At 42.1% G+C, this 18293-nt stretch overlaps 1 pseudogene; it reads right to left on the bottom strand.

The window, feature by feature from the left end:
- Positions 1 to 7443: 7443 nt before the first annotated feature.
- Positions 7444 to 8188, bottom strand: LOC118982011 (ferritin heavy chain-like; annotated as a pseudogene).
- Between the last annotated feature and the right edge of the window lie 10105 nt (positions 8189 to 18293).

Raw genomic sequence — 18293 nt, 5'->3', positions numbered from 1 at the left:
AATCTCTGTGACTTTCAGGCAAAACAGTTATTAAGGCAGGGGAAAAAATACCAGCAATGACTTGTTATTGGGAGAACGTAGGCTTTGGTTTATAGAATGAAACTTGCCTAAGGCGCTTGGCTCATTGAAAAGTCCTTTCAACAGACTATAACTGACGAGTGCCTTTCTTAGACAAAAATAGAACAGGTGTAAATATGGAAAATCTGTACTTACCAGTTATTATACTTGGTGAAAATTTATCTCACAAAAAGATTCTTAGCTTTCAGGGTTTAATTGACAATAAAGTTATAGTCAGTTGTAGTGATACATTTTAAATGAATTTACTTACCAAAATAACATATAAGGCAACTTTCTAGAAATTGTTACACAAGCTGAGATGAAATTCCAATTAGCTGACTGTACTTATGCACATACAATTATGTTGACATCTAGTGGTTGGGCTGATACTTCATTCAAATTATTCAGTAAATAGTTACTGATCAAATATTGAATGTATCAGGTACTATTCTAGATACCAAAAGTATAAAGAATAAGATTTCATTCCTACTCTTAACTAGTTCACAGTGTGAGGTTATAGGATCAGCAAATGCAAATGTGAAAAAGCATTTTGTGAAACATCCCAGAACTGACGCTTCAAATGGAAAAAATGAATAGCAAATTCCTGTCTGTTTCCACATTCTGAACAGAGGTAACCGTAAGCATGGGCGTGATCCCAGAAGCCTGTCTGTACTAGCCCTAGTGAAAGAATCCCTCCCTGGTTTCTGAAGTTGAAGTTCTGTTAGCTGAATATTTGTAAGTCCTTTAGAGAAGCTGATTTTATTTCACCCTGGCCTTCTTGTCATCAAAATAATACAAACTGTTAAAGGAAATATTCCCTTCTCAGACTTAAAAGGACACTACCATTAGGTATATCTCCATTTTACCCATAGAGGGCAGTAGAATACATACATGGTAAGTCATTTATTACATCTATTGAACCCATACCAGATTTGATTTCATATTTGGTATATGCACTCACTCAGCCTTGTTTTGCCAAATAATCTTACTTAATACAAAGTTTGAACTTTGAAATACATTTCAAATCCACCCTATGCTAGCCCCAAATTTCATCTTAGGCAACTGGGACGTTTTCTAAATATGTAAGGGCTTTGTATGGAGGCGGGGCAGGGGCAGGGGGCGGAGGCTGGTCCATGAAGATCACTGTTCAAAATTTACTACAAACTACACATTTATTTTCTCGCTTAGTCGTGGTTTCCTAACTGTCTCGTAGTGACTTTTTTTTTTTCTTTTGGTCATAGAAAGTGACACCTGTTCACAACTCAGTTTCCCAACGGTTTGGGATATGCAGCTTTTACTGCTGTGGCTAAATTAGCTTGTGACAGTCATCTGTGATGTGTAACCAAACACCTCTCTGGCAGTCTTCTATTTTGGTACCTCTATGTGAACAGATGTGGGAAGAGTTTGGGCTGGCGGAGTGGGCGGAATGGGGAGGGGCGAGGCGGGTGAGGTGGTTAGCGAGTGCCTGGGGAACAGGCTCAACTCATCCCAGGCTCGCAGCTTTAGTGAAACTGGGCTGCCGCTCGCTGTAGGCACAGCGCCCTACACATACCTGAGCAGGAGCGTGTTGCAGGCGTAGCGTTTCTGCATTTGTGTCACAACAGGGCGTGGGGCCGACCTCAGGCTCTGGGAGTTTCAAAGGCACCCCTTGCTCTGGGATTTCAAGGCTTGGGTGTTCGGAGTGCTATTTGCACCTACGTTTCAAGTTAGCTCTACACTGCAATTGCCCGGGAAATGTTTCCTCCTTGAACTCAACCAAAGAAACGGTGACCCTAGGCCTACTAAGTCCGGTGGCAGGAGACAATTCCATGGTTTTTTTGAATGGGGGGCCATTTGGATTCACGGATAGGCGTGAAGTTAGGTAAAGTCCAGGTCCGTCAAGGAGGGACCCGTCGGACCGCAGGCACAGCGAGGACCCTGGAGTTTTTGCTAGGCTGGGCCACTGTGGCGACAGTGGCCTGCTGCGGGAACCGCAGCTTCACGGCAGGGCACGGAGACCCTGGGCAAGGTTCTGGCCAGTACGCGAACTGGAGCGGGGGTGGTTCCCCTCACTAAGCGTCCGGGCGGTGCCGGGGGCGGGTCCGAGCGTGAAGGGTGGAAACAGCGTCCAATAAGAAATGGGCTTGGCCGAGCGGGGCGGGGCCTTCGGCGGGGCCTGCAGGGGCGGGACGGAGCGGCTCAGAGTGGGACCGACGAGACTTAGCGCCTCTACGGAGGGAAGGACCCGCACCTCGCAGTCCAGGCGCAGCGGCGGCGTTGCGGCCCGCCCCGGGCAGGTAGGAGCCGGGTTGATGCGGGACGCGATCCGAGGCAGGGGCTTCCGGAGCGGGCTGCGGGGCTGCCCTGCGGGCCAGGCGGGAGCGTGCGGGCGGAGGCGTCGGCCCGGGCCGGGCTGTCTCGGCACATCGCGGGCCTCGAGGGACGCGCGGGTGTCCGGTCTCGAGGACGCCGGCCTTGGGGAGCCGTGCCTGTCGCACGCGGCGGTTGCGGCGGAGCCGGACTGAGCGTCGCCTCGCCGCACTCTTCAGGGGCGCAGGGGCCAGGGGCCGTCGACGCGCCGGCAGCCGGGGGCCCTCAGTCCCCCCGGGGGCGAGAGAGGGAGCGCCCGGTGTGTTAGAGGAAATGCGGGGCTTTGGCCAGAGGAGCCAGTTTTACCGTCTACAGGCTGAGACGAGGAACTTGAAAGCATTTTTGGTGTTTGTGTGTTTTGATTCTTAGCAGAATCCGACAAGCACAACGCTGAAAGTCTAGTAGGGTTTTAATTAAAAAATCTGACAATGGAACATCTAAGAGCTTTTGAGTAATTAGGATGGCAGAAGATTAGATGATGAGTCAAGGGCTCGAGTCTTGGCCAGGACCCACGGACCAGCAGTGATACCGCGGTCAAAGTGACTTTTCTGGGCTTCCGTTTCCTTAGCTGTAAAATTGGGATGCTCAGGTCTAGGTGTAGTCCAAGGGTGGAAGAAGATTAGAGTATTACACAAATATTAAATATTATTTGATTGTGCACCAGCCTCTTGCACATTGACTGTCAGACACATAGTAGGAACTTTGTAAACCTTTACCCTAAAACTAGAGATTGACTTACAGTGTTTTACATAAAGCTCTAAGGTAAAGAGCTTTATGAAAGTAAATTCTTTAAGCCTATTTTACTGTGAAGATAAATTCTTTAAGCCTATTTTCCACAAAGTCACCATTGTTTGAAGTGTGGTCCATGTTTAACTAATTACTAATGAATTTTTCTAGAATAGCACATGTTATCTGTAGAGTTACTGAAAACGTACCATGATGCAGGCAAACAATCTACTTTGTTTTAGGTATATAGTTGTAGTTTAATTTACCTGGGAAAGTAAGCTGGGAGTGTTTCTTCAAATCAAGACTTTTGTGTGTTTTTTTAAGATTTAAGTTCTCCAAAACAAAAGTAATGTTGCTTTTTCCGTACAGCCTTTATTGTAGACATTTGCAGTTTGTAACCAGCAGACTTTTATCGGGGTTACTTTGGGGCGTGTTCTGAATTAGTTTCCCAGGCAGAGACCAGGAAATGTAGTAATTGTGTCTCTTGGCCCTTTATTAATTTTTTGTGTGTGGAACGTGGCAATGGATTTTTTTAATGCAGATATAAAGGAAGAATTTTTTTCAGAGGTGACAATAGGCAGTTTTCTAAAGCTGGAAATTATATTTACAGATGAGAATTTTAGGGCATTACAATACTGAGACCAAGTTAAATGGAGGAATAAAAGGGAAAGGCCCTAGTGAATAGAATTTTGTGTTGCTTTAAACATTTTACATGTTTCAAAGGTTCAGTGGGAGGTAGATGTGTTTTGAAACTACTTTAAAACTCCAATTTTAAGTATATACTCCACATATAAATTTTGCTGTGATTTATAACTTGTTGATATTGGAAGTCTTTTTTTTTTCCTTTTCTAAGACCCTTTTTAGCTTGATTTCTGGCTTTGTTACGTTGGGACTGCATATCTTTTTTGGGGGATTTATTTATCTTTAATGGGGACAGGAAGAAGATAGGGAGAGAAATATCAATGAATGGTTGTCTGTCATGTGTCCCCTGCTGGGAACTGGCCTGCAACCCAGGCATGCGCCCTGACTGGGGATTGAACCGCAATCCTTTGGTTCACAGGCCCGTGCTTAATCCACTGAGCTACGCCAGCCAGGGCTGATATTGGAAGTCTTAAGCCTCACATTTGCATTATTTACTGAGCACCTGTTATATTCCAAGGCACAGTTTTAGCACTTACATTGTATGGTATTCAGGTATGAGCAAGATAAAACTCTTCTACCCTGGAAATTACACTGTGACCAGTGAGCTAATGTAAGTACCAAGAAAGCTGCTTTTAAAACTGATAACATTCACCAGCATTAATTGGGACCTATTCTGAGCCAGGCGGCGTTCTAAATTCTTTACATGCATTAGCTTATTGAATCCTCACACAGCACCGTGATGGGTATTATTATTATGAGCTTCTGGCTGAGAGACACAGAGAAGTTGAGTAACTCGCCCATATCAAGAACAGCCTAGATAGGAGAGCTAGGATTCAAATCAAACATTTGGGCTCCCCCCAAAGCCTGATCTTAACCTCTTAACCTCTATACTGAGTTTCAAATTCTCGGAAATACAAATGAAATGAAATAGGTATTTAAAAGAGTTCTATAAAGAAGGTCATCAAAAAGAAGGAAAGAGAGAGAGACAGAGGGAGAAAAAAGAAACTGGTATTGCAAGATGTAGATTGAAGGCATGTCCAAGCTACAATTTAATTATGCTTTGTATATAAGAGCATTTTTTTTCCTGGTGAGTGACATGGGATCCTTTTTATGTCCAGGTTCTCAGTCACTCAGTCACTACAATTAAGGCATTATCTTAATAACATAAGAGGTGATTATTTTTCAATAAGTTTAAAATGTCTGTTCTTGGACCATGAGTTCAATGTTAGATTGAAGAAATGAAAATGCTTCCCTCACTTCAACTGATTTATAACCAGACGTGTAAACAAGTCCCTACAATTACAGTGTAATTAGAGTTGAAACAGAGATGCAGATAGAGTGTAATGGGAACATTGATAAGGGGAAATAATGCTATATATAATAGGGAAAAGGGTTAGGGAGAAGATAGCTTATTTGAACTTGGCTTTGAAGGATGAGTAGGCGTTTGCGGAGTTGGGGAAGGAACAGAAGACAATGTCTGAAAATCAGGACTATTTCGTGAAAGTACATGGTATGTTTGAGGGGTGTGTTTGTTGCTGTTCGTGGTCCCTAATGTTGGCGTGTAGAGTGACAAGTGGTTGGGCTAAAGGGGGCAGTGCCTGGAAACGAGCTGGGAAAAGAAGTGGCGGAGCTTGGTTGCTCATCACATTAGGATCACTGAGATTGCGAGAAAGTAGGTTAAGTGTGGGATCTCAGTGCTTCTCATTTGGAATAGATTTGTCTGGTGTGGCAAAATTTAAAGCTGGTTTTAATGCTTTGAAGTACAGGATTTCTTATAAAACAGCCTACACTTTAGGTAAATAAAAAGCTATGACTCAGAAAAATAGAAAAAAGAAGTCCACTGGTGCCATGTGGTGAAGAGCTTGTGTATCATGCTAAGGACTTTGGACTTGATTCTAAGAACGATGGCGAGCCAGTGAAGGACTTGAAGTAATTAGGGAAAATAACAAGGTGGTATGGTGTGGAGGGAAGGAGATAAATGAAGGACTAGCCTATTGAGATAGATAAGAGCAGATAAGGGCCTGGAGTAGGAAAAAAGTGGAGTGGGAAGGAGAGAAGACAGATCCTGGAAGTGTGGAATTTACAGGGCTTAGAAACTGATTGGCTTTGAAGGTCAACAGAAAAGTACCCAACTTAGTTTCTAAGTTTGGGAACCTGTGGATAGAGGAACTTGTTTTATTTTTTTTTTCATGTGAGAGGAAGATGACCATTTCAGTTTTGAGCATGCTGAGTGGGAAGTACATTCGAAGCATTCAGGTGGAGACTTCAAGACGGGAAGACACGCTGAGCTTGGAGTCCAGATTTTGAGTTAGGCAGTGGGAGGCAGAATAGGTAAAATTTCTCAGGGAGTGCGTGTGGAATTCGCGGGGAAGAGGGCCAGGGATGAGTGATTGACTTTGTCTGAGTGGAAGTGTGGAAGGGATTGACTATTTATCGGTTATTTATTTATTTATGCTAATCTTGTCTTATATGTTATTATTATAAATATCAATAAAATGTCTTTTAATGGAAGCTATAACCACTTTTACCAATGAATCCTGTTTCTTTAAAATTTCATTTGGGTATCACACATTTATTCCAAAGGAGTATTACCCAAAGTATCATTGCAGTTTCTTTGATAAATAAAAAAAATAAAATAAAATAAACTTTATAGCAAATTCACAGCCACAGATCAAGAAAGTCGACCTTCCAGTTCTGTTACAGAATTATGTTTCCTCCACTGTGCTTCCTAGTTACCTTGAGTCAACACTACGAAAGCTCGTGGTGGTAGCTCTTAGAAGTCAGAGACAGTGTTTGTCTTTAAAAAGAAATCTTTGCCTCCCATAAACTTAGATGATCAATAAATGCTTGTGGTTGATTCATCTAAATAAACAATCTTATTCAACTTTGGCCTCAGATAGCTTAGCTGTTTCCAAAATTCGTTCTCATCTTCAAAGAAGGAAGGTTCGCCCCCTCTGGTGAGACTTAAAAGAATGAGTTATGGCTCTGAAGGCATTTTTGGAAAAGGAGTCTCACAGATATTTTCCTAATTTGTAGTCTCATTGGAATAAGTGTATGGTCTTCTGAGGAAGGGAGTGGCAAACATTCTGTGAAGGGCTACATGGGGAGTATTTTAGACTTAGTGGGCCCATACCCAATTCGCCAAAAAAGAGCTGTAGACAGTACTTACGTGAATGAACATGGGTTGTGTTCCAGTTAAAGTTTGCTTATGGACACTGAAATTTGGATTTTATACAATTTTCGCATGCCACAAAATAATATACCTCTTTGATATTATTTTTAATCATTTAAAAATGTAAAAACCTCAGAGGCCACACAAAAACAGGTGGTGGGCCACATTTGGCCTGTAGGTAGACTGGAGTCTGCTGACCCTGTGTGCTAACCCTTTGAAATACTTGAATTTTGTTTTTTAATTTTTTTTTAATCTTCACCCAAGGACATTTTTTCATTGCTTTTAGAGATAGAGTAAGGGAGCAAGAGAAATACTAATTTGAGAGAGAACATTTATGGGGGAGGGGGTACCAAACTATTTGAAGGAATGGGACAAATGAAGGACATAAGTGAATGATTTGGTTTGAGTTATAGAAAAGGTGAAGGTAACTCCAACATGCACATACTGCTTTGGTGACCAGGAAAGCCCCCTGTGGCTGGGGCAAGTCAGCCTAGGGCTTAGCTCTCTTTACTGTCTCTCAGCGTGTGCTCGTCTGATACTCGGCCATTCCCGATACAGGGGCCCCCAACCTGCACAAACTGGTGCATGGTCACCTATTTCTTTGATGGAGTTCACTTACTCACCCAGGTACTGAGTCTCAATGAAGTTACACAAATGAGGGTCATTTTTTTCAGTGGCCAGTTTGTGGAAGTCCACTAGTAACCGATTCACACTTTTTTCCCAAGTGTAATGCGTACTCCTTTGCATTCAGCCCATTCTCCCAGTCATCACAATCTGGTTTCTTGATATCCTAGCTGGGGTGTCCAACCTTTTAGCATCTCTGGGCCACACTAGAAGAGTTGTTTTGGGCCACACATTAAATACACAAATACTAACAAATACTGATGAGCAAAAAAAAAAGGGGGGGTTTAAGTACATTTACAATTTTGTGTTGGGTCGCATTCATAGCCATCCTGGGCCACATGCAGCCCGCAGGCTGAGGGTTGTACACCCCCTGACCGAAAGGAAGATTCGGCCACCTCGTTGGTTCTGTAGCTTCATCAGTGTCTCGGCATGTTTCCTCTCCTTATGAAATTGGTGAAGAAAATGTTTGGCAAAGTTCTTCAAAGCCACATCACCGTGATCAATGTAGTAATACATGGACAGGTGGATGTAGGAAGCGTACAGCGCCAGGACGATATGGTGGTTGGTGGTGGCCTCTGAGTGGTAGTTCTGGTGCACCTCGAAGCTGGCCGTCGACATGATGGGTGGCTGAGGAGAGGCAGCTTGTGGCGCTGGAGCCGTGGCAGGGGCCTTGGGGGGGTCCGAGGGTGCTGTGAGGAGGTGGCAGCAGGACGAATCTGGTGGCTGGCTGGGGTGGGGGTTAAGTACCAAGTTCTGTCCAAGCGCTGTTGCAGCAGGAAACCACGACGACCCTCGGCGAAGACTGTTGAGAGAGAAGCATTGACCTGCTGCCTCTCCAGGATCAGGCCTGCAGCCAGGCATGTGCCCTGACCAGCAACCCTTTGGCTACAGGACGATGCTTCAATGAAGAGTCACGCTGGCCAGGGTTGAAGTACTTGAATTTCTAAGTTTAGGGTTTTTGGAAATATTTTATTTATTTATTTTTAGAGAAAGGGAGAAGGGAGAAAGAGAGAAAGAGAAACATCACTCAGTTGCCTCTTGCATGCTCCCAGCCAGGGACCCAGCCCACAACCCAGGCATGTGCCCTGACCGGAAATCAAACTGGCAACCTTTTAGTCCACAGGCTGGCACTCAATCCACTGAGCGACAGCAACCAGGGCTCTAGGTTTAATTTTTAAGAGCCAATATTGGATGGTAGGTGCTGATGTAAAGGAAAGTGGTTTATTTTCAGGTGCTGGCAACTTGGAAGATGGGGGACTCACGTCTCAAAGACCATCTCCACCTCACAGTGGAGGCAGTGGTTTTTCTTAGGAGGGAGAGGGAAACAGAGCAAAGAGATCAAGAAAGGGGGGCGGTGAAAAGTTATCTATGTACAAACAAGCACAGTCCATTCCAATAGGGCAAGTGATAGTTTGGTCTGTATCATTCTGGTTTAGTCCTCTTGGCTTCATGCTGGTTTCATGTCATCCCAGCTTCATGTCATCCTGGCTCCATGGATGAAGGTCAGCAAATCTCCCATAGCTGGGATGCCTAAAGGTCAGATTCTGTATCTTTTGAAGTTAGTTCCTAGGATTCTTACACAAGCATGCCATTCATCTATAAGCTCCATATTAGTCAGTGGGTTACAGTCTCTCACCATTACAATTTTCCACTATTACAAATCCCCACATCAATTTGTCTTTCACACCTATGGCAGTGAGATAGGTGAGCCAAAACATTTCAGAAAACTAGAAAAATTTAGGATTCAGTTTTGTTCATTCATGAAAAACAAAATTTTATAAACAATTCACTGAACTAGAATTTAATATTCATAACTGTGTATAATAGGTTTGGTTTTTTAAAAAATATTTATTTATTTATATTTAGAGGGGAAGGAGAGAGGGAGAGAAACATCAATGTACGGTTGCCTTTCGTGCATCCCCTGCTGGTAGTTGGCCTGCAAGGAACCGGCCCACAACCCAGGCATGTGTCCTGACTGGGAATCGAACCGCGATCCTCTGGTTCACAGGCCCAAGCTCAATCCACTGAGCTACACCAGCCAGGGCTGTATAATAGGTTTTATTGAAACCAGTTTTTCCCCTAATACTACCCTCATTTTTATCAAAGAGACAAATTAAGACCCATTCATTTAATGTATTAACTCCAGGTTCAATTCGCTCTGTTATTTGCATGAAGACAATAAGAATAGCAATTGATCGTATAGGCTCTCTTAAATCTACTTTGCTGGAATGTTACAAGGAATTTTCAGATTGAACTTTAATTAGCTCATCAGGGTAGAGAAGCCAAGCCACACAGGTACCATCAGGCTTTGCCTGCGATACGTATAGGTTTGGGTAAACTCAAGTTCTCGAGGTCCTCAAAATGTCCTGAGGTTCTTTCCTCTCCATCCTCCAGGAAAACCACCTTAGCTTCTTACCTGGAAAGACTACCATGAGCCATATGAATAAGCAAGATACCAGGCCATTTCTCCAAGGGGATTTTATTGACTTTCAATTTTTATTCCTTAAAGCTTTTGCTGACATCCAGAGTCTAGGCATGTCTATTTCAGACATTACATTCCAATCAAAGTCTTGGTTAATAAATCCACAGTTGGATACTGGAAGAAATAAGATTCCTATTGGATCCATGCAAATACAGATTTTGCCATGAACATAATAATACTTATTAAGAGTTTCCAAATTCTGGAGGGATCAAGAAGGGAGAAAAATATAAATCATTCAATATTGCTACAATTTACCAAGTTGCTATAAGAAATCACAAACTTTTTAAGTTAGCAATATTTTTAACAAAATCACAAGAACTGTAATTGTCCTCAGTTTATTCAGCCCTACAATCAATTTTTGTTTGTGCTGATTATCTGCCAGCATTACTATGATCCTAGTGATTCCCTGGGGCCCCCAAACCACCATCTGTTTCATAGGTATGATCTTAAAATTTATTCTCAGAAACTTATATTTCAGAATAAGTCAGAAGATATAACATTTTTGCAAATGCACCAAAGTAAGACAATGACTGTCTCTAAATAACCAAAAAAAAACCCTTAAAATGATTATTATAGATCAGATTACAATGCAATTGACAAAGGAATTTGCTTTTTTCTTTGTAACAACATTTTAAAATAACAATCAGAATTACAAATGAAAGTACAGCAGAAATCAATTAATTTGTCCCCGCTGTCAGTTTTACCTTGGGTTTCTATTAGGAAATAACAATTAGTTTTGGGAAATCAAAGAGAGCTTTGGCATTTTCATTTGTCATTAAAATTATCATTTTGCTTTACCATTTATCTGTGTAACTTTCCTTTTTTTTTCTAAGATTTTATTTATTTTTAGAGAGAGGGGAAAGGAAGGAGAAATAGAGGGAGAGAAACATCAATGTGTGGTTGCCTCTTGTGTGTCCCCTACTGGGACCTGGCCAGCAACCTGGGCATGTGCCCTGACTGGGAATCGAACAGGCAACCCTTTGGTTCACAGGCTGGCCCTCAGTCCACTGAGCCACACCAGCCAGGGCTCCTTTTCTTTCTCTCTTTCTCTCTTTCTCTCTTTCTCTCTTTCTCTCTTTCTCTCTTCCTCCCTCCCTCCCTCCCTCCCTCCCTTCCTTCCTTTCTTTCATTATTTCTATTTCCCTTGTTGAGAATTCCTCCTTTAATGTCCATTCTTCCTGTGTCCCTTTCCTTTATCCTCTTTCCTCTTTTTTTGCTTCCTCGGTTCCTTCTCTTTTTGCTGCTTCCCTCAACACAGTCTTTCTTCAACTTGAACAGACCTTCTGCAACTTATGCAGGCCCCCTGCAATTTTCCTCCCTCTTAGTTTGCCCTTTTAACTCATCTAGAAATAACTAACCCACTTTCAATTCTATTTCCTTCAAAATATATTGCCATAACTTAAACTTTTTATTACCAAAACGATATATTTTCCCCAACTTAATTAGAATCTTCAGTTTCTATTGGAAAAAAAGTAATTAGCATTCTTTAAGCTGACAAATTTATGAATACATATCAGAATTTTCAGAAACAGTTTTTCCCCCCATCAGCAAATACACTCACGTTTTTGTTCTTGGTGATTACTGCATTCCTTTAGTGTGCCCAAAAGTGAGTTGTTTCATTATCTAGTGCCCTTGACAGTTTTAAGGAGGCTGGAGAAGAGGCAGGGAGGTTGTCAACCTTGGGCTTATTCTTCCCTGAAAAGGGAGCTTGGGGGACTCTGAAAGGAGAATGCAGAGTGTTTGAAAGATGCGTTTTTTTCCCTTTTCTTCCTGAGTTTTATTGTCTGAGAAGGGAGTGAGATCTATTTTCTTCTGTAAACCATCAATTTAAATTTTTTCTGAGTATAATTTTTATGCTGTAACAGCATGAAAGCTTACGCACTGAAGCTCTTATCCCATTTACCAGACCTTTGGCAAAACAGTTCAAGATTAAGACGAAGCAGTTCCTTTCAAAACTAAAGCAAAGGCAAAGTTTCAAGATTAAGACCAAGCAGTTCCTTTCAAAACTAAAGCAAAGGCAAACAGGTACTCTCAAACTAAATCCTCTAAAATGAGGGACTGGGAGCTTCCAGTCAAAATAGAGGTGCAAGCCCTGGCTGGTATAGCTCAGTGGATTGAGCACAGGCCTGCGGACCACATGATCGCAGTTCGATTCCCAGTCAGGGCACATGCCTGGGTTGCAGGCCAATTCCCAGCATGGGACTCATGAGAGGCAACCATACATTGATATTTCTCTCCTTCTCTCCTTCCCTCTAAAGATAAAATAAATTTTAAAAATCTTTTTAAAAAATAGAGGTATAGGTAGACATGCTTTGCCTCCTTGCACAACCATGAGAAGCATCACAACTAATTTCAAAGTGAAAAGCACCCAGAACTGCCAGGAAACTGAACTGCACATAAGTCCAACAACCAAGGACTTAAAGATGCTGTATTCATCCAGAAGGGTAGCAATGGCAGAGCCGGGGAGCCGGGGTGGAGAGCATGCAGTGTGGTGGCAACCGGTAGAATGGGTGGTCCCCCATTCACATATGGTAGCTAAAAATCAGGGGCACATCTTGGGAGCCAGTGATCCCAGCCCCCAGCCAGACCACACAGCCCAGGGTTCCAGCGCCAGGAAAAATAAAGCCTCATAATTTCTGGCTATAAAAACCAGTGGGGGTTGGGGCAGTGGAAGAAACTGCCAGTTTCTCAAGAAAGCCAACCAGGCCGGAAGCTGGAGGGACTCCAGTTGCATATGGAAGTGGGTGAAGTGACGAAATGGAATGAGTGCCAGGCAAGCCCCCAGAAGTCAGCCAGGAGTGGGGGTCCCCTCTTCAACCCCTCCCCCACACATGGAGCCACAAAGCTGTGAAGCAGGCTGCCCACCCTGGCGAATACCCAAGGCTCCACCCCATATAACTTAACAGGTGCACTAAGACAGGGAGTCAATGCAGCTCTACCTAGTACACAGATACAGGGAGGCTGTCAAATGGAGGAGATAAAGAAGTATGGCCCAAATGAAGGAACATAACAGAACCCCAGTAAGAGAACTAAGCAATGTGGCGATAGCCAACTATCAGATATAGAGTTCAAAACACTGGTGATCAAGATGCTCAGAGATCTCATTGAGTATGGGAAAAGTGGAAGGGAAGAAATGAGGGCTACACTAAGTGAAATAAAGAAAAATCCACCGGAAACCAGCAGTGACAGGAAGGAAGCCAGGATTCAAATCAATGCCTTGGAACATGAAGAAGAAATAAATATTTAAAACAAAATGAAGAAACAAGAATTCAAAAAAAACCAAGGAGAATTTAAGAAGACTCTGAGACATCTCCAACAGGGCCACCATCTGAATCACAGGGATGCCAGAAGGAGAAGAAGGATGCAAGAAATTGAAAACTTTTTTTGAAAAAATAATGAATTCCCTAATTTGGTAAAGGAAGTAGCCATACAAGTCCAGGAAGCACAGAGAGTCCCAGACAAGTTGGACCCAAAGAGGACCACACCAAGACACATCATGATTAAAGCACCAATGGTTAAAGAAAAAGAGAGAATCTTAAAAGCAACAAGAGAAAAGCAGAGAGTTACCTATAGAGGAGTTCTCATAAGGCTATCAGCTGACTTCTCAAAAGAAACTTTGCAGGCAAGAAGTATTCAATAAGGACCTACAACTAAGATTACTCTATCCAGCAAAGATACTATTTAAAATGGAATGGCAGATAAAGCTCTTCTCAGACAAAGTAAAGCTAAAGTAGTTCATCATCACCAAGCCATTATTACGTGAAATGTTTAAGGGACTTATTTAAGAAAAAGAAGATCAAAACTATAAACATTAAAATGATGACAAACTCACAGCTATCAACAACTGAATCTAAAAAACAAGAACAAAAACAAACTAAGCAAACAACCAGAACAGTAACAGAATCATAGATATGGAGATCATTTGGAGGGTTATTAGCTGGGAGAGAGAAGAGAGAGAATGGGGGAAAGGTATAGGAACTTGGAAGCATAAATGGTAGGAACAAAATAGACTGGGGGAGGTTAGGAATAGTATATGTAATGGAGAAGCCAAAGAACTCATATGCACAACCCATGGACGTGAACTAAGGGGGGATTGCTGGAGGGAAGGGGGTACCAGGCAGAGGGGGGCGAAAGGGGAAAAAATTGGGACAACTGTAATAGCATAATCAATAAAAATACTTAAGAAAATAAAAGGAGGAACTGGGACTCCAGCCTTAGAGTATAATCTCACACCAACCAATACCACACGGGACCCTGATGAAGTCCAAACATCACAAAGCTCAAATGGCAGACACATGATTTCACACGAAGTGGTACCACGAACGATCTTTACAAGGTCCAAATGGTACAGCCAAAATGGCGGAGACAGAGATTCCTGGTGTACACAAAAACAGTGAAGATCAAACCAAGTCCCCCAGAGATAAGAAAGCAAGCAAGGAATAACTGTAACCAAGACAGACAGAAGAGAGCTCTCAAACCAAAACTGACTTCCTCCCTTGGAGGAACAAAACTAACAGAGAATTAAAAAGCAGTATGATTCCCATACAAATTTCTCCGAACAATAATATTCCAAATCAAAACCACAACTATTAAGATTGGAGTCAGTCAGCTTCCCAGATTGGAACCTGTGGACTCCCTAGCGACCCATTTCCTTTCACCAGCAGAGCATTTAAAGGCAGCTGATGCCCGGGGAGGTGGAGCAGGGAGAATCTCCAAGATAAAGAACTCTCGTCTGCAGCTGAGAAGTTCCTGCATTCTTGCCACGGGGCCAGCCTACCACGAGAGCTGCGATCCCCAGCAGCCAGGGCCCTCCAGGCCTCACCAGGGTCCGCATAGTCCCATCTCGGGTCACCAAAAGCCTTAACCCAACACAGGTCTCGCTGCCTGCTGCTATGAAAGTCAGGACTCCAGAGTCAGGTGCTGATGTAAAGGAAAGTGGTTTATTTTCAGATGCCAGCAACCTGGAAGATGGGCTCATGTCACACAGCCCATTTCCTTGGAAGATGGGGGACTCATGTCTCAAAGCCCATCTCCACCTCTCAGTGGAGATAGGTTTTTCTAAGGAGGGGGAGGGGAACAGAGCAAAGAGACCAAGGAAGAGGGTTGAAAATTTCTCTACGTGCAGACAAGCACAGTCTGTTCCAAAAAGGCAGATGTCGGTCCAGTGTGTATCATCCTAGATTAGTCATCCTGGCTTCACGTCATCGTGGCTCCATGGATGAAGGTCAGCAAATTTCCTGGAGCTCAGAGGCCTGAAGGTTGGAATCTGTATCTTTCGAAAGTAGTTCCTAGGGTTCTTATAGAAGCATGTTGTTCGTCTGCAAGCTGAGTTTAGAGTCAGCACTGACAAAAACAATGTCAAAAGAATGGTGTGGTGGTTACAATTTCCCACTGTCACAAAATGATGAAAGGATGAAATAAATGATGGTGAGAGTAAAAAAATCTAAAGGACTTTTTCACCTCTTGCTATCCCAGATATTTCTCTTTGCACCTATTTTTGAGGAAGAAACTCAAGATATTGTTTTCTCTATAAATCTTAAGATTCCTGGTTAGCAGCCTAAAAATGGCATTTTTAGCATTCACAACAAGCAGTATTATTCATTTACATTAATTAGTTAAAGATTATTATTTATTCTCTTTTTTAAAAGATTTTATTTATTTATTTTTAGAGAGAGTGGAAGGGAAGGCTAAAGAGAGAAACACCAGTGTGTGGTTGCCTCTCGCATACCCCCTTTTGGGGACCTGACTGGCAACCCAGGTATGTGCCCTGACTGGGAATTGAGCCAGCAACCCTTTGGTTCACAGGCCAGCACTCAATCCACTGAGCTACACCAACCAGGGCCTATGCTCTATTTTTTTTTAAGTTAGATTTCTGACTTTCATGTTTTTTTCATAGCACTAATAAATGTTTACAACAGAGGATGTGGAAGAAAATTATTCATTTTTCCTTGAAGTTTAAATTCATAGAAATGGCATATTTGTAGATTTTTTTCTGTGTGGAAGTTAAAATTTAGGACAGATTGGGGTGGCTATGTGGGGGGGGTTGCATATGTTTTATTCTTGATGCTACTTAACAGAGATGTGCATTTCTCTCTCTTTCCATTAGATTAAAAAAAACCTCCAGCTGTCTAGGATATTTTTGAATTTGTTACTTAGCAATATAAAGCCTAATTTTGTATTTAAATATTTATCTGTATTTTCTGATTTAATAAGAGAGTCTATCAGGACTTTTGGTAGTAAGGCCTGCTGGAGGAAGTGACGCAGTTTGCCCTGCGACAGCACCTGCTGCAAACCCTCTTTGCCCTGGTCCCTGCTTAAACTGCAGGAAGTACCATGGACCAAAGAGGAAAATTATTTGAGAAAATTATGGAAATCTTGGAAAATTATGTGAATTAGAGTGATGGGCAATTTGATCACCATCATAATGCAGTGATTATTATTACACAGTTAACTTACATTAACCTAAGTCAGGGTCAAGCAAGATGTAGCCGAATTTTATCTGCTGTTGGTGGAAATGGTGAGATACTAGCTAAGCAAGGCTTATTTTTAAGCTTTAAATGTATTCTTCAAGTGCAATATTGTTAAGATCATTGTCATTTAAATGTAAACTAAATTGATTTGCCCTTAAAATGTATTGTTTGATTGAAAGACAGCATGAAGTAAAATAAAATACATAGGCATATCCAATAGCTGCACCTGGAAGTACAAAAGTGTTGAGGAAATACTGATGTGAGAAAAAGTATTAAGACTTTTAATGAAGATTATTTAAAATATGGGTTCATCAGATGTGTCAAACCTGACTAAAATGACAGACTCCATGTATTTGTATTAATGTGGCAAATGAAAGTTTAAAATCTTAAAATTAAAAGTGATTCTTTGAAACACAGCAATGTGGACTTTCCAATAAGCCCTTTTAAATATTTTCAGAGAAAGAAGAGAATATGAAATTGTCTCAATTTCTTTTTTAGGAAGTTGAAAAAGATTCATTATTATGTACTTGCCTGTTAGTGGCATAAGAGAAAAATGACTACATATCTCCTGAAAAAGGTAGTTGTTAGGATAGATGTTATGGTAAGGATTGCTGATGCTCATTTAGCTGCACACGGAAGATCGCCCACTTGGTGATGGTGTGCCTCTGTCCTGCAGCGTCGTGGGGCGTGTCAGCAATGCACGGAAGATGGCTACAGTCCAGCTCGGACTGCACCGTCAGAATTGATTAGATCGCTGATATTACAAGTTGCAGCATGCTTTTCCTTTGTCAGATAGGCTTTCAAGATCATTAATAAGGAGGATTTTTTTGTGTATGTTGTCTAAATTTAACCACAATGGTATGGGCATATTTACAGAACTTAACTTTTTTTAAAGTTTAAGTGATGGAATAGAAAATGGGTTAGAAAACATAGAGGTAAACAATGGTAAATGGTAAACAATGTTTACCATTTTAAACATTGTTTGAAGCTGCTGCTAATAGTGCTTCCCCTCTAACCCAGCCCAAGGCTCTCACTTGTGTTTTATGGGGAGTTTCCTAAAAGCCCCCTTCCAATACTCAAGGAGAAGGAGGGAGGGAGACAGGCAATAGAGCACCACACCTGACGGTGTAGGCATCCGCCTGGTTTCTTCTGTGTATGCGGGTGGTGGGGCCACCGGTCTCCAGCACAAACAGCTCGAGGTGAGTGAGCACTGCCCACAGGCCACTGCTGGGCTCTCTTTCTGTTCCATTTGTTCCAAGGGCTTAACAGCAGTCTCTGGCGTTACTGTTTTATACGTCTCAAAGCTTTGGTATGTGGAGAAAGCCCTCTGGGTCTTGTGGATATATTGAAAAATGTTGGAAGTTGTTAGGTACAGGATCCAGCACAAATAACGACCCTTTTTATTACAAAATCTTATATTGCAAAATCATAGGCATGTAATTCCATAACACAACAGTATCACACTCAAGCATACCATATGATATGTTAGGTGAAATGTTCAAATTAAAACTATAAATTACACCCATATTATTACCCTACCAACCACACTCAAGCAGGCCTTACTTCTGCTGGACCTTGTATATCAGAGGAGGCTTGCTGAGTAACCAGGTTTTTAAAATATTTTATTCAGAGCTAATTACACCTGTTTACTGCCACAGCAGAGTTTGAGAGTTAAGAGATTAGGAGCTGAGCAGATTGTGCAAATCTAGAATTTTCCTGCTTGGAAGGTATTCTCACTTGGCAGGTATTTTTCAGTATTTTTGAATAACAA

Source organism: Sturnira hondurensis, unplaced genomic scaffold (genome assembly GCF_014824575.4).
Source record: "Sturnira hondurensis isolate 20B ecotype Veracruz unplaced genomic scaffold, ASM1482457v3 Scaffold0024822, whole genome shotgun sequence".
Taxonomy (NCBI): Eukaryota; Metazoa; Chordata; class Mammalia; order Chiroptera; family Phyllostomidae; genus Sturnira; species Sturnira hondurensis.
Note: the sequence above shows the minus strand (reverse complement) of the source record. Positions and strands in the feature narration are given on the sequence as shown.